The sequence below is a fragment of the Coregonus clupeaformis genome, chromosome 12 (assembly GCF_020615455.1).
Source record: "Coregonus clupeaformis isolate EN_2021a chromosome 12, ASM2061545v1, whole genome shotgun sequence".
In the NCBI taxonomy this organism is placed as follows: Eukaryota; Metazoa; Chordata; class Actinopteri; order Salmoniformes; family Salmonidae; genus Coregonus; species Coregonus clupeaformis.
Window position 1 is genome coordinate 20,572,794 of NC_059203.1, and position 15,135 is coordinate 20,587,928.

General features: G+C 41.2%; 1 protein-coding gene across 1 annotated transcript in view; it reads left to right on the forward strand.

Annotated features, from left to right (window-relative positions):
• The first annotated feature begins 12,338 nt into the window (after positions 1 to 12,338).
• LOC121577931 (sodium- and chloride-dependent taurine transporter) overlaps positions 12,339 to 15,135 on the forward strand; it is a 39,560-nt gene continuing 36,763 nt past the window's right edge. The window contains exon 1 of the mRNA XM_041891915.1: positions 12,339 to 12,542. The gene's annotated coding sequence lies outside the window, so the exon portion shown is untranslated. The remainder of the gene's footprint in view (positions 12,543 to 15,135) is intronic.

Genomic DNA, 15,135 nt, shown 5'->3' on the forward strand with positions numbered 1-15,135 from the left:
GACAGGAAGCCATGACTGTACGTTTTTTAGGACTTCCTGTCACATGGTCTCGTTCAACGACACTTCTCTCAGCCACCATAAAAAAGATCTGAATTGATCCCGCTGCAATTGTTGTGAAGTGAATTACTCAACGATTTTTTTCAGAGAGAGCCTTAAAACCTGGCTCTTACTAAGCTTTCAAGCTCTATCTGCACTTTTTTGTGAAGTGAATTATTCCCCAAAACATTTTTTTGAGAGCTTTAAAACCTGGCTCTTACTAAACTCCAGCTCTCAAGCTCTATCTGAGATTAACACGCTGCACTTTTTTTGAGAAGTGAATTATTTGAGGAGAGGAAAACATTTGGAGAGCGTTAAAGTTTACAACCTAATGCAATGGAAGAAGCGGTGTTACTAAGCAAATCGAGCTTTAGCTAGCTTCCAAGTTCTTGAAGGATTAAGAAAACAACCATTGAAAAGCTGCTGACAACTTCCCTTTTTCACTTCCTCTGACTAAAACACAAGTGGAAAATTACAGAATTACTGCCTATCTTACTCAACACCACGGTTCAGATAGCTGCTTTACTACTGTGGGAGGGAACATGCATGTCTCCCAAATGGCACTCTGTAAGGAGTACACTACTTTTGCTTTATGGGAGTTCATACATGTTCTCAGAGCAGAACGGATTATGATTGGTTGAGTCAGGCAACCAATGAAAATGGAGAGGAGGCGGGAATACCAAATAGGTGGCGGACCAAAACCGAAAAAAAAAAAGTGAAGTTGATCGATCCCTCTCGGAGGGAAGAGCTGATTTTTTTGCATACTGTATGACAATAAACTATGATGTCTATAACATTTGTTGTCACCATCAATTCTTTCATATTTTCTCATTTAAAAAAGTATATTTCAACGCTCTGTCTGCTCTGGCAAATGTGCCAAACTTGGAACAAATCAGAACTCCCGTACATACCACTCGTGATGAAGGCAGCCAATAGCCTGCTTCTATCTAAGATGTAAACACAGCCTCATATGAAAACTCCAGCTGCTGTCTGTTAGTGTGTCATGAGCTCCCAAAGACTGAAATAAGAGAATTATCTGTTTTTGAGTGCACTTGAAATATGCAGCATGCAATACAAATTGTCTTTATCGTATGAAGAGGTAACGCCGTTGCCCATTTAGCCAATGCATTGAAATCTAGCCATTGTTAGTTTGACTAGCCTAGCCAGCTACTTGTCAATTTGCCTGTCAGGAGGCTAGTGTTCAATCAGCAATCTCTCTGTCAGTGAATTTAATTTTTGATTCATGTTTTAGCATGATTCTATGTCAAGTACTGTAACTATCTGCAGGCTTAAAGAAACATCCAATAATATACTTGGCATAGAAACCCAAATAAAAGTATGTCGATAGAAAGATGTGTGTGTGTCATGCATGCTAGATTGCAGGTTTAAAAACTACAGCTGCATATGCATATACAGTATTATTAGAAATAAGTGCCATGGGGGGGCACAATCTTACATGTTGCAGTCCAGAAATGTACCATCTATGCCAAAAGCCTCAGCCTCTAAAGGAGGACGCAGAACTGTCATTTACGCATACTTCAGTATTCCCCCCTCTCTCTAGGCGCATTCGAGTGCCCAGGCCCCATAGGTGTATCGAAAGGATCCCCTCCTGGTCATTGGGAAAGTTTACTTTAATTTCTTGTAGCCTAAACCTAACTTTTGTTTTGACATCTTCACAGTAAATATACTACCACACTCTTACCCTGCCCTTGTAAATACTGTTGATCAACCAGTGACCCTACTGGTTACAGGACAACAGTCTGACGTTATTAGTTGGCCTTTGACATTCCTCATCCAAACTAACGTAGATTCCACCATTCAACACAATGTAGACACAGTTCTTATACCTTATATTCTCTCTCTCTCTCTCTCTCTCTCTCTCTCTCTCTCTCTCTCTCTCTCTCTCTCTCTCTCTCTCTCTCTCACACACACACACACACACACACACACACACACACACAAGCACGCCCACACACGCACTGATACAGTATGTGTTTTCAACTTTTATTGTGTCTGACAGACAGGAAGCCATGACTGTAAAAGTTTTTTCGGACTTCCTGTCACATGGTCTCGTTCAACGACATTTCTCTCAGCCACCATCAAAAAGATCTGAATTGATCCCGCTGCAATTGTTGTGGAATGAATTGTTCAACGTTTTTTTTTAGAGAGAGCCTTAAAACTTGGCTCTTTCTAAACTTTCAAGCTCTATCTGAGATTATCCCGCAGCACTTTTCGTGAAGTGAATTATTCCTATGGCAAAAGTCTAGGCTCCTGACGGGGACAATAAAATTCTCATCACTACATGTTACAATAGTAAAACATAATCTGTTTGTCACCTCGTCAAGCTGTTTCTATGTTAAATGTAGTCTTCGACATGTAAGCATGTGTATCTGTAGTTGGTGCTCCTCAACTCTGAAATGCACTAGAATGTGTAAGACAAAACCCACAAAGAAAAAAGGCAACAGGGAAATGCATTTGTGGTCTCAATGTCGAATAGTGATGGCAGGGCTAGTTCAAACTGCAGTAGGATGGTTCTCCTCACAGGGTGAGTGAATCAGCAGAGCCCATGCTTGGTGAATAGCACTTGGTTGATCTCTGGGAGCAGTACACAGGAGAGGATCATGGGAAAACAAAAGTGAGAGAAAATAAGAAATCATCACAGCAAAGGATTGTAGTTTATAGGCTAGAAATGAACATCCTGCCAGCCTAAAAAATGACAACAACTAGGCTACTAGGATAGGGATAGAGGCAGAGTGCTCTGCATCCTACTTCAACTTAGCTACTGATTATCTGGTGTACAATGTGATATAACCAAAGATTTTTGGTATCAATTAATGGACGTTACAGGTTTGCAGTGGTGGAAAAAGTCCTATTTGAGTAAAAGTAAAGATACCTTAATAGAAAATGACTAAAGTAAAAATGAGTCACCCAGTAAAATACTACTTCAGTAAAAGTCTAAAAGTATCTGGTTTTAAATGTACTTAAGTACAGTGGTGGAAAAAGTACTAAATTGTTATATTTGAGTAAAAGTATAAAGTAAAAGTAAATGCTATACATCAAATTCCTTATATTAAACAAACCAGATGCTAAGATTTTATTTTTGTATTTTTATTTACAGACAGACAGGGGCACACTTCCACAGTCAGACATCATTTACAAACACAGTTTTTGTGTTTAGTGAGTCCGCCAGATCAGAGACAGTAGGGATGAGAACCATATTGCTGTCCTGCCTGAGCATTTGAAATGTAACGAGTACTTTTGGGTGTCATGGAAAATGTATGGGAGTAAAAAGTACATATTTTCTTTAGGAATGTATTGGAATAAAAGTAAAAGTTGTCAAAAATAGAAACAGTAAAGTAAAGTACAGATACCCCAAAACACTACTTAAGTAGTACTTCAAAGTATTTTTACTCAAGTACTTTACACCACTGCATGTTTGCCTATACAAAACGCAGCCATAGATTATTCCACTAACCTGGTATTGGCAATACTCGATTCTGGAAAACAGTTATCTTATAAATGTCTGTGTCCAATTGCAGGTGGTTCTACAAACACCAGAGAAAACTTAGAAAGAAAGTAAATCCATGGTTTGTCCTGCGCAAGGAGGTTCCTCGTCATCTTAGCTACAGCGCATCTAGAATTTACCAGCATCTTTGCCGGAACTAGTCATTTCTATGTGATGCAGCCACTGAGGCCCTGTGTGGAAGTAGATGACAGCACGTCACACAGGGCTACCAAAACAAAGATCTACACGCATGCAAGAGGCATATCTCACTCTATAGAAAAAATGGATTTACTATCTTTCTGAGTTTTTCTCTGGTGTTTCTAGAACCACCTGCAACTGGGTATAGACATTTATAAGATAACTGTTTTTTCAGAATTAAAAACAAAGAGAGTATCGCCAATACCAGGTTAGTTGAAGAAACGATGTATAGGCAAACCTGTAACGTCCAGTAATGGATACCAAAAATCTTTGGATAAGTCACATCATTTGGTGTACAATCTGTAGCTAACTCCAACTAGGCCTATTGACAGAGTTCTGCTCTCAGAACAGCAGAAGACCCAGTTGACTCAAACAGGTCTTAGAGCAGCAATACATAGACCTAGTTGAGTAGCAGCACTGCTAGTTTATTTTTTTGCTGTTCTTAGTGCAGCAACAGCAAGACAACACAGTACAGTTATGCTTTTAGAGCAGCAGAAGACCCAGTTGGCTCAAACTGCTCTCAGAGCAGCGGTATCTAGGCCTAGTTGAGCAGCAGTGCTGTGTTTAATTGAGCTGCTCCTAGAAAAAAACAGAATTGTAAGCTAACTAAGGTTAGCTTAGCTTAGTTTAGCTAGCTAGCTTGGTAACCTAAGGCTAAAGCTGTTTACTAGCTTGAACAGCAGCCCCAAGCTGACATAGTATATATTCTGCTCTCAGAGCAGCATTAGAACCAGTTGATACTAGCTGGCTAGTTAGCCTGCAGCCTTAAATTGTTTACTAGCAAGCTAGCTAGCTTGGTAACCTAATGCTTAAACTGTTGGCTGGCTAACATGATAAGCTAGAAAAACAAATTGTTAGCTAACTAAGGTTAGCTTAGCTTAGCTAGCTTGGTAACCTATGGCTAAAGCTGTTTGCTAGCTAACATAAGTTAGAATTTTTTTTTATTCACAACTGGAATAAGTACATTCATGTGCAAAATGAAGAACCTGCTAGCTATATTCAAGTTACCTTATTTTACTGTCTTTCAGCTCGCTCCTGCAGAATTTCTACTCCCTCCCTTTTTCCCCTCAAATGTGCTCAAATCTCGTCAAGTGACACGTCTATGTCTACCATTTGCTCTCAGTTTAATATTCCCGCCTCATTCTCCATTTTCATTGGTTGCCTGACCCAACCAGTTATAATCCTTTCTGCTCGGAGAACATGTTTGAGTAAGTAAAACTCCCATGAGCCTACTGCTCACCAGAGTCCTAATGGGCCCTGGTCAAAAGTAGTGCACAATATAAGGAATAGGGTGCCATTTGGGACGCAGTCCATGACTACGTTTATGTCATTAAAAGTGTCCAGTAAGAACACAATGGTTAGGGTGTGACAATGACAGTGCAGTTTTATGGTATGTTGCTTTGTAGTTTGAGTTTGATGTTGTTACACAGTAGCAGTGGTTAGTGGGGTTAAAAGTTTAAACAACTCTCTCACAAGAAACAATAAAAACGTAAAGATGTCTTCTATGAATGACACGCTATGTTTATGCTCAAGTGTGCATTAAATGTTCAAGGCCTTTTTATTTGAAAAACAGAAAAACAGCAGCCCGGCCGCAAACTTGGTTTGTTACACAACTGAGAGCTGGGGCTGGAGAAAAGTAAACACTCTGAAATTCATATGAACGCAAGGATTGTGTGTAAAGACAGTCAACAACTTGTGACCAGACAGGCCACAGCGTTGGACAGTGATCTGTTCCCTGCATCATTTGGGTTGATGCAAAATTGTCTGGAGTCAAAAAACATCAACCACATCATAAAGTCATAAATTGCAAACAAATCCTGTCCTCTCCCAGGCATCGACTGTCGGGGATTAAAGTCTTACGTAACCATATAAACAGATATAAATGGATGCAAATCATCAGTCTGGAGTTTAGGAATTCAGATCCAGCGTCGACGCTGACAGACAGAGTAATGTGAATCATCCTTAATGGATACCATTCTCAAAGGCTCAATCTATGTTGTTTACAGACATTTCTGGGTAAAACTATACCATTTTGATCTAATGGACGATCAGTCCTTGATCCATAGCTCCATTTATGAATTTGAGTGTCTCACAACATTTTTGAGAAATAAGCTTTTTGTGTGTATGAAAAATGTCTGGGATCTTTTATTTCAGCCCATAAAACATGGGACCAACACTTTACACGTTGCGTTTATATTTTTGTTCAGTTTATATGGGGGGGAACTACTGGACTTCACAAACGGTCCCAAATGATGTTTAATGCACTGAAGATATAGAAGAGTTACACTAAAAGGTAATTGCATACTTTTATGGTAATTGCTACAGTATTAACATGCATTGGAGCATGTTAATACTGTAGCAATCTCCACCCGGCACAGCCAGAAGAGGACTGGCCACCCCTCATAGCCTGGTTCCTCTCTAGGTTTCTTCCTAGGTTTTGGCCTTTCTAGGGAGTTTTTCCTAGCCACCGTGCTTCTACACCTGCATTACTAGCTGTTTGGGGTTTTAGGCTGGGTTTCTGTACAGCACTTCGAGATATTAGCTGATGTAAGAAGGGCTATATAAAATAAAATTGATTGATTGAATTGATTGATATCTCTATACTTGTGATTGATTGTTTGTTCGTATGGACCGTTCCCTTCATTTGCGTCAATGCTTCTGTAGAACAACGTGACAAGGCCACCAGTCAGAAGGCTTGGGGACACATTGTATCTGAAGAGATTCACAAGGCAAATTGTTCATAGATTCAAATCAATATTCAAATATCTTTTCACCAGCTCTCATCAGCAAGCACACCTCTTTTCAAGACAGGCAACATCAGACCTGCTCATTTGAATGATAAGCAAATTATCGAGAACTGCAGGTGAAATTCACAAACTGCCCCACATAAACAGAAATAAACTCAGAATTTAAACGTTTCAGTCTACCATTCTACTCGCTTGTGACTAGCTTTATAAAAAATAAAAAATAAAGTATTTAACTAGGCAAGTCAGTTAAGAACAAATTCTTATTTACAATGACGGCCTACATTGTAAGGCCCTGAGTTTTTCTTTGTCTGGTCATGTGGTTAGGCCAGAAAAAACTCCTGGCCCAACTGATGATTTAGGCCTATAGAGCCATTTTACGCACAAATCAGCCATTGGCCGAGGCCATTTCACTGGAGAATAACTATAGTCCATCACAATCAGTACTCCCAGCTGTTGAAGGAACAGAAACAGCCTACTTCTCTAAAGGCCTAAACATTACATAACAATGCTGCCTCATCAATATGAAGATCAGGCCCCCCATCAGAACCCATTAGAACTAGGGCCTTGACCTTGTCTTGCAAATCAAAGGTAAACCCACCACAACACCTCCTCAGGGTTAGGGTTAGTTTACCCTCAGTGATTGCCTTTATATACTTTAGCTATGGCAATGATCATTCTAGAACTATTTACTTCTAGAATGTTCTACAGTACCCACCACACAACCACCTTGTACAGGTACCAGCATGTTGGTTGTAAACATGGGGTTAAATCTAACGATGCAACAGTCACCCACAGGCCATGTGGTTTCAGCTGTGACAGCCCATCATCTCTTTATCTCCAGCTAGCAGGTGGCAGGTGGTGGTGGTCCCTCATATGACTCGAGAAATGTCTTTTTTTAATGAAAACGAGTATCTTTCTACACCGATTGGCTTCATGTAATTTGGAAATGTTTCTAAAGAAATTTCTAGAAAAAAAAAACAAAGTATCTAATTACTCCGATTGGGCTTCATATTATTTGGAAATGTAGTTTCAGTTGTGTTACAAGGTTAACTTGAATGACACATGTTTTGCAGAGATAAAAGCATCAGTTTTGGCATAGAGTTGGACAAGTCCTGCCAAATTGTGCCATTTGTAAAAGTTTTTTTTTTTGTTGATGAGTCATGATCTACATGTAAGGTCATATGATCCATATTTTCACAAAATGAAAAATGCACAAAAATAAGTGGTTTCCATCCATAAGTTAGCTTGATTGACAGAACAAGTCAATGTTTCTGTATAACTCCCCTCCCCTAACTCAACACACACATTGGCTCATATTATAGCTATGTTTACGGTAATATATAGTTCTGAATCTGATACAGTTATCTGACAGCATACATATAATTCAACATGACCTTAAAATAACTATAAAAGTGTACATATTCTGTATAAATCAAATAAAACAAAATTGTATTTATCACGTGCTTCGTAAACAACAGGTATAGACTAACAGTGAAATGCTTACGGGCCCTTCCCAACAATGCAGAGGGAAAAATAGCCTAACAATTATAATATGAGGAATAAATACACAATGAGTAACGATAACTTGGCTATATACTGTACATGTGGTACCAGTACCGAGTCGATGTGCAGGGGTATGAGGTATTGAGGTAAATATGTACATATACTGTAAGTAGGGGTAAAGTGACTAGGCAACAGGATAGATAATAAACAGTAGCAGCAGCATATGTGATGAGTCAAAAGAGTTAGTGCAAAAAGGGTCAATGCAGATAGTCCCGGTAGCTATTTGATTAACTATTTAACTAACTATTTAGCAGTCTTATGGCTTGGAGGTAAAAGCTGTTCAGGGTCCTATTGGTTCCATACTTGGTGCATGGGTACCACTTGCCATGCGGTAGCAGAGAGAACAGTCTATGACTTGGTTGGCTGGAGTCTTTGACAATTTTTAGAGCCTTCCTCTGACACCGCCTGGTATAGAGGTCCTGGATGGCAGGGAACTCGGCCCCAGTGATGTACTGGGCCGGATGCACTACCCTCTGTAACGTTTTGTGGTCAAGCAGTTTCCATACCAAGCGGTGATGCAACCAGTCAAGATGCTCTCAATGGTGCAGCAGTATAACTTTTTGAGGATCTGAGGGCCCATGCCAAATCTTTTCAGCTTCCTGAAGGGAGAGAGGCGTTGTTGTGCCTTCTTCATGACTGTGTTGGTGTTTGTGGACCATGTTAATTCCTTAGTGATGTGGACACAGAGGAAGTTGAAGCTCTCGACCCGCTCCACTACAAGGAGTACAGGAGGGGACTAAGCACGCACCCCTGAGGGGCCCCTTTGTTGAGGGTCAGCGTGGTGGATGTGTTGTTGTCTACCCTCACCACCTGGGGGCGGCCCGTCAGGAAGTCCAGGATCCAGTTGCAGAGGGAGGTGTTCAGTGGCCAGGGTCCTGAGCTTAGTGATGAGCATAGTTGTTCCTCTTGTCCAAGTGGGAGAGGGCAGTGTGGAGTGCAATAGAGATTGTGTCATCTACAGATTTGTTGGGGCAGTATGTGAATTGGAATGGGTCCAGGGTGTCTGGGATGATGGTGTTGATGTGAGCCATAACCAGCCTTTCAAAGCATTTCATGGCTACAGATGTGAGTGCTACGGGGCGAAAGTTATTTAGACAAGTTACCTTGGCATTCTTAGGCACAGGGGCGATGGTGGTCTGCTTGAAACATGAAGGCTCAGTTGGTAGAGCATGGCGCTTGCAATGCCAGGGTATTGGGTTCGATTCCCATGGGTGACGAGTACGAAAATGTATGCACTCACTACTGTAAGTCGTTCTGGATAAGAGCGTCTGCTAAATGAAAAATGTAAATGTAAAGGTATTACAGACTGGGTCAGGGAGAGGTTGAAAATGTCAGTGAAGACACTTGCCAGCTGGTCAGCGCATTCTCTGTGTACACGTCCTGTTAATCAGTCTGGCCCTGCGGCCTTGTGAATATTAACCTGTTCAAAGGCCTTACTCACATCGGCTGCAGAGAGTGAGATTACACGGTCGTCCGGAACAGCTGATGCTCTCATGCATGGTTCAGTGTTCCTTGCCTCAAAGTGAAAATAGAAGGCATTTAGCTCGTCTGGTAGGCTAGCGTCACTGGGCAGCTCACGGCTGGGTTTCCCTCTTCAATATTATTGGATGAATCCCGGAACATATTCCAGTCTGTGCTAGCAAAACAGTCCTGTAGTTTAGCAACCGCTTCATCGGACCACTTTCTGTATTAAGCACGTCACTTGTACTTCCTGTTTTAAATTTTGCTTGTAAGCAGGAATCAGGAGGTTAGAGTTATTGTCAGATTTGCCAAAGGGAAGGTGAGGGAGAACCTTGTATGCATTTCTGTGTGTGGCGTAAAGGTGGTCAAGAGTTTTGTCTCCTATAGTTGCACAGGTGACATGCTGGTAAAAATTTGGTAAATGGGATTTCAATTTCCCTGCGTTAAAATCACCAGCCACTAGGAGCGCAGCCTCTGGATATGCACTTTCTTGTTTGCTTATGGCCCTATACAGCTCGTTGAGTGCGGTCTTAGTGCGAGCATTGGTTTGTGGTGATAAACAGACATGAATGTAATAGATGAAAACTATCTTGGTAAATAGCATGGTCTGCAGCTTATGATGAGGTATTCTAACTCAGGAGCAAAAACTTGAGACCTCCTTAATATTAGAGATCGCACACCAGCTGTTGTTAACAAAGAGACACACCCCTCCCTCTTTCGTCTTACCTGAGGCTGCCGTCCGGTCTTGAAGATGCATGTAAAAACCAGTGAGATGTATGTTATCCATGTCCTTGTTCAGCCACGACTCTGAAAAACATATAATATTACAGTTATTCAGGTCCCGTTGATAGGATAGTCTTAAACGAAGCTCGTCCAGTTTGTTCTCTAGTGACTGTACGTTTGCCAATAGAACATAGGGTAGAGGCAGTTTATTTGCTTGCCAATGTAGTCTCGTCAGGGAGCCGGCTCATCTGCCTCTCTTGCGCCGTCACTTCCTCTTTCAAGTCCTGGGGACTAGGGCCTGGTCCGGAGTAAGCAGAACTTCCAGAGGTGCCGACTCGTTGAAGTAGAAATTGCCATCCAAATCAAGGTTATTGATCGCTGTTCTGATGTCCATAAGCTGTTTTTGGTCATAGAAAATGAGGGCAGAGACATAATGTACAAAAAAAAGTTACGATCAGTGTAAAAAAACACACAAAATAGCAGAATTGGTCAGGAGCCCGTAAAACATCTGCTATCCACTGCCGCTCCATCCCTTCCCCCACCTCACATTTGTTGCCTCATATAGACCTGCTGAAGATATTTTTTATTTATTTAACTAGGCAAGTCAGTTAAGAACAAATTCTTATTTACAATGACGGCCTACACCGGCCAAACCCGGACGACGCTGGGCCAATTGTGCGCCGCCCTATTTGGACTCCCAATCACGGCCGGTTGTGATACAGCCTGGAATCGAACCAGGGGGTCTGTAGTGACGCCTCAAGCACAGAGATGCAGTGCCTTAGACCGCTGAGATGCAGTGCCTTAGACCGCTGTGATGCAGTGCCTTAGACCGCTGAGATGCAGTGCCTTAGACCGCTGCGATGCAGTGCCTCAGACCGCTGCGCCACTCGGGAGTTCTGGACTGTATAAAGTTCTGGCACTGTCCTTGTCTAACAGCATACAGATAATTCACAGTGACCTTAAAGGAACTATCACATCCTGTATAACTCCCCTCCCCATCTCACACGTTATTATATAGCTAGCTCCAGTACGTACTGTATATACCACAGTTCTGTTACTGATACTCTTATCTCACAAGATTAAAGATAATTCTGCGTCCTCAAAAGAACTACGAAAATATAAACACTCTGAACCATCTTGTTTTAGTTTTTTTTTTATCTACAAAGAGATTTGAGTGTAGGCCAGGGTATTGTCACCACCCTGATGACCTCTACATGAAGACCTACTCCTATTCTATATTTACAGCTAGTCCATTTAGCAGATGCTCTTATCCAGAGCGACTGTAGTGCATCCACTCCTCTTTCTCTTGTCTTCTTCTGCTGAAGCACACTCATTGTTTCTACATTATTTAAAATTTACACCTCATGACCATATATGTGTAGTAGCTGGTTATGGAAATACAGAAGTTCACTAGGGCCTGTAACTCACTACTAGAGTCACATACAGTAGAGCATCCCGTGGTGTCCCAATAATGAAACGTCTTAACTACTGAGTTTTGTTCAAGATGCTTTTTATGAATTGGCAAAGGAGAGCATAGGCCTACCATGTTGTGTAGCCCATAAAATCGTGTTATAGATAATGTTAGGCCTATAATAAATGGCATTCAAGCGACTTTAAAAGAAGAGACATGCAGCGTGCATAAACGTCAGGTGACTGTCTGTCATTGCATGTCTAGGCTGTTTCCTCACACAGACTACTTAGGTTGGGCTGTTCTTATATGGAACTCACTCATAACACACTTCGCATTTTGAATGAATAGGCTGCTTGCTGCCTTTTCCAAAACATTACACGTTGATGTTGGTACTTGCAAATAGGCTTACTGTAAACAGGTATGCTTATGTCAACATATTAGGCTACATGTCAATGTGTGCATCATAGCTGACACTGCAGAATTATCTTAGAATGGAAAGTGTTCGTTAAAACGCATATGCAAAATGCAAAACAGGTATAAACGCATTAAAAAAAAGTTATCATGCACGCATCGCATGGTAGGCTATGGGTTGTTTCTGTGCGCTTTTTCATTCCATCCAACCTCTTGCGTACAGGCCAACGTGATTTTCTGCGCAGATCAAGGGCCTAGCTCATTCGAGGGAACCTGCCTCTTTAAGAAGACGCTCTCCTGTTGCACTGGGAGGTTGGCCGGTGTTTTTCCACACATGGTCACCCATTTTAAGAGACAAAGGTCAGAAAGAAAACCTTATAAATAACATTTACCGCCGTAAATCTCGCTATTCAACACCCCGTCTGCCGTACTACACTGAAGGGACTGATCAGTTCTAAAGGAATAAAAGAAATTCAAGCCAATACAGGTAGGCTAAGGAATCATCATCATCATCACCTAGGTTACAGCTATATGAGCTAGGCTATATGCAAACGATTAGAGTGCATATACTATTAGATTCATTAAAATATTTTACTGCTGATAGTGAATTTTTTAATTTCTGTGTCACAATATGTTGCTTAATCTCATTTATGGCGTTTAATGCTTAAAAAGTAGCCGTTGAGCAGCAATCATTATTGCATGTTCAAAGACGGTCATATCAACATTTTTCTCTTATGTTGTTGGAAATAAAACGTTCAGAACTCATTTCCGCTTAAAGGTGAGTCTTGTTATGTAGACCTCATGTAAAAATGCATTAGAGAAGGGATAAAGCCTACATTTCCCTCCAAACTCAATCAAATTATACGCAAATTATATTTATATTATTTTGTGACAACGTTAGGCTACAGTGAATAACTTCATAGGTTTACATTTACACATTAATTCACTTGAAGGTTATTCCACTGGTAATGTGTGGGTTTGTTTTGGGGACTAACTGTACGTCGCTTTGGATAAGAGCGTCTGCTAAATGACTAAAATGTAATGTAAAAATGAATGATTTCTCTCTTTCTACCACCACCGGGAGGTTAATGTCTGACTAACGGAACAGAGAGCAGGAAAGGAAGCAGCCACTGAGTGTACGATGCACGGTCGGCTCGCACATGTTACATTTCATACACCAACTCTCTCACATCCTCCTTGAGGTTAGGCTACAATGCTGCCTATTGTTCCCGCGGTCAAATAGTAGGCTAAGCTAGACCAGCCTCTGTCTTAAATAGCGACGAAGCTGAAATTCTTTGAATAGGCGACACGTTGTGGTCATGGGCGCTCATTTTACACAGTTGTTTCATACACATTGAACCCCAAATTATCCTCCTGTAGTTGATTTTATGTGCACAATTTATTGTTCTCTTTGTCATAGGCTAAAATAGACCAGATTCTGCCATCATATAGCCTTGCCTACATTTCGATCCTTTCAGATGAACAGCATCTCCGAAAGACGAGTTGATCTTCAAGGCTGGCAGGGGGACATAAATCATTGAGGCGATGTGTGGGTGAAGATAAAGACCAGTGTCTACGGTCGTGTAGCCTGTCTGCAAATGGCTGGCATGATACATTCTCCTTCAATCGATAGTGGGTGTCATTGTGTGAACCATCGATTATGCCTTGGACGGGTAATGGGTTGGCATGGCATAACGCTGTAATAACAACGCCCGCTATTGTCTGTCTGATAATGATGATTCAGAGTCTACCTCAAGACAGTCACGCACTTGGGTTTATAGGTTGAACAGCTTCGTTTTCTGGCTTTGTAGCTATGCAATCCTTTTACCACGAGAAACGGGGCTACGTTCTATTTCATTTCCTACATTCGTTTCTGCGCGTTCGGATCTGGCTTTCTCAGTATGCCCAGAAACGTAACTGAAAACACACCTCCAAGAGTCTGAGTCCGTGCTTAGCCTACCAGCGATGTGTTACATTGCAGCCTATGATAAAAAATGATATTGCGTTATATGCCGCCCGTGTCACCTAGCTTGTGCGTAGCTGGGAATGAGAGAAAAATCTGTAAATAGACTATTCCCAGGACCCAGTTTATAGCCGAATGCATAGGCTACAGGTAATCACTAGGCTACATGAGCTACGTTTGCATCTCTCTTTATCTTTGGTAAAATTATTGAATATAGCGGTGTCAGTGAAGGCTACTTCTTCTTTCTGTGGCTATAATTGGAACAGTTGTAGAACAAAGACAATGAATTATGTTGATTATGTTGGAGCTTGGATGTTTAGCATGTGTCCTTGAGGAAGGAATGTAACAGGGTACAATATAAAGGGCTTTTAAAAACGGATAGATAGACCCTATCCATACCTGATGATTGTAATAAAACAATTGGAGTGAAAAATTGTTGCCAGTTTGTTTCCTTTGCTTTGACTTGGCATAATAATGTTACCCTGTCACATGGGCAAAAGCAAATATATCATTACTATAGTTTACCTTATGTCCACTTTCCTGGCAGAAATAACCTTTTCTCTTGATGCATGTGATCTTTGAATCTCTGGAATTGGTTTAATGATTCAGTAAGTCCCGCTTACTTTGTTATTGAGTTTTGAGGTGGTTGTGGGTATTTCCAAAATGGTTGACAGTATCAATAAAGTCTAATGAGGTTGAACGATTTCTAGGCTACTGTAATGATGATTAAGATGACACTGAGCTCTGCGTTAAATCCTCTCTTCCTTTATTTCTTCCTCTTGAAGCAGCCTAGTCACTTGTCAACACACATGGATTGGTGAAGCTAAGGATTCCACTACTAACATTCATCCACCCAACTAAGATCATGCCGTATCACCAGGGTGCCGTGAAGCTCTGTAAATCATTATTTCACCTCGTAGTTGCTTAGTGTAAATATCTATCTATCTATCTATCTATCTATCTATCTATCTCTCTCTCTCTCTCGCTCACTCTTTCCCTCCTCTCCCCCCTCTCTCTCTCCCTATCTTTCTTCCCCCCCTCACTCTCTGTCTAATTGAGGAGCTCAGCTGAGCATGAGAGCCAGGGGCCTTGTTGAAATACTTTGAATGTTTTCTTT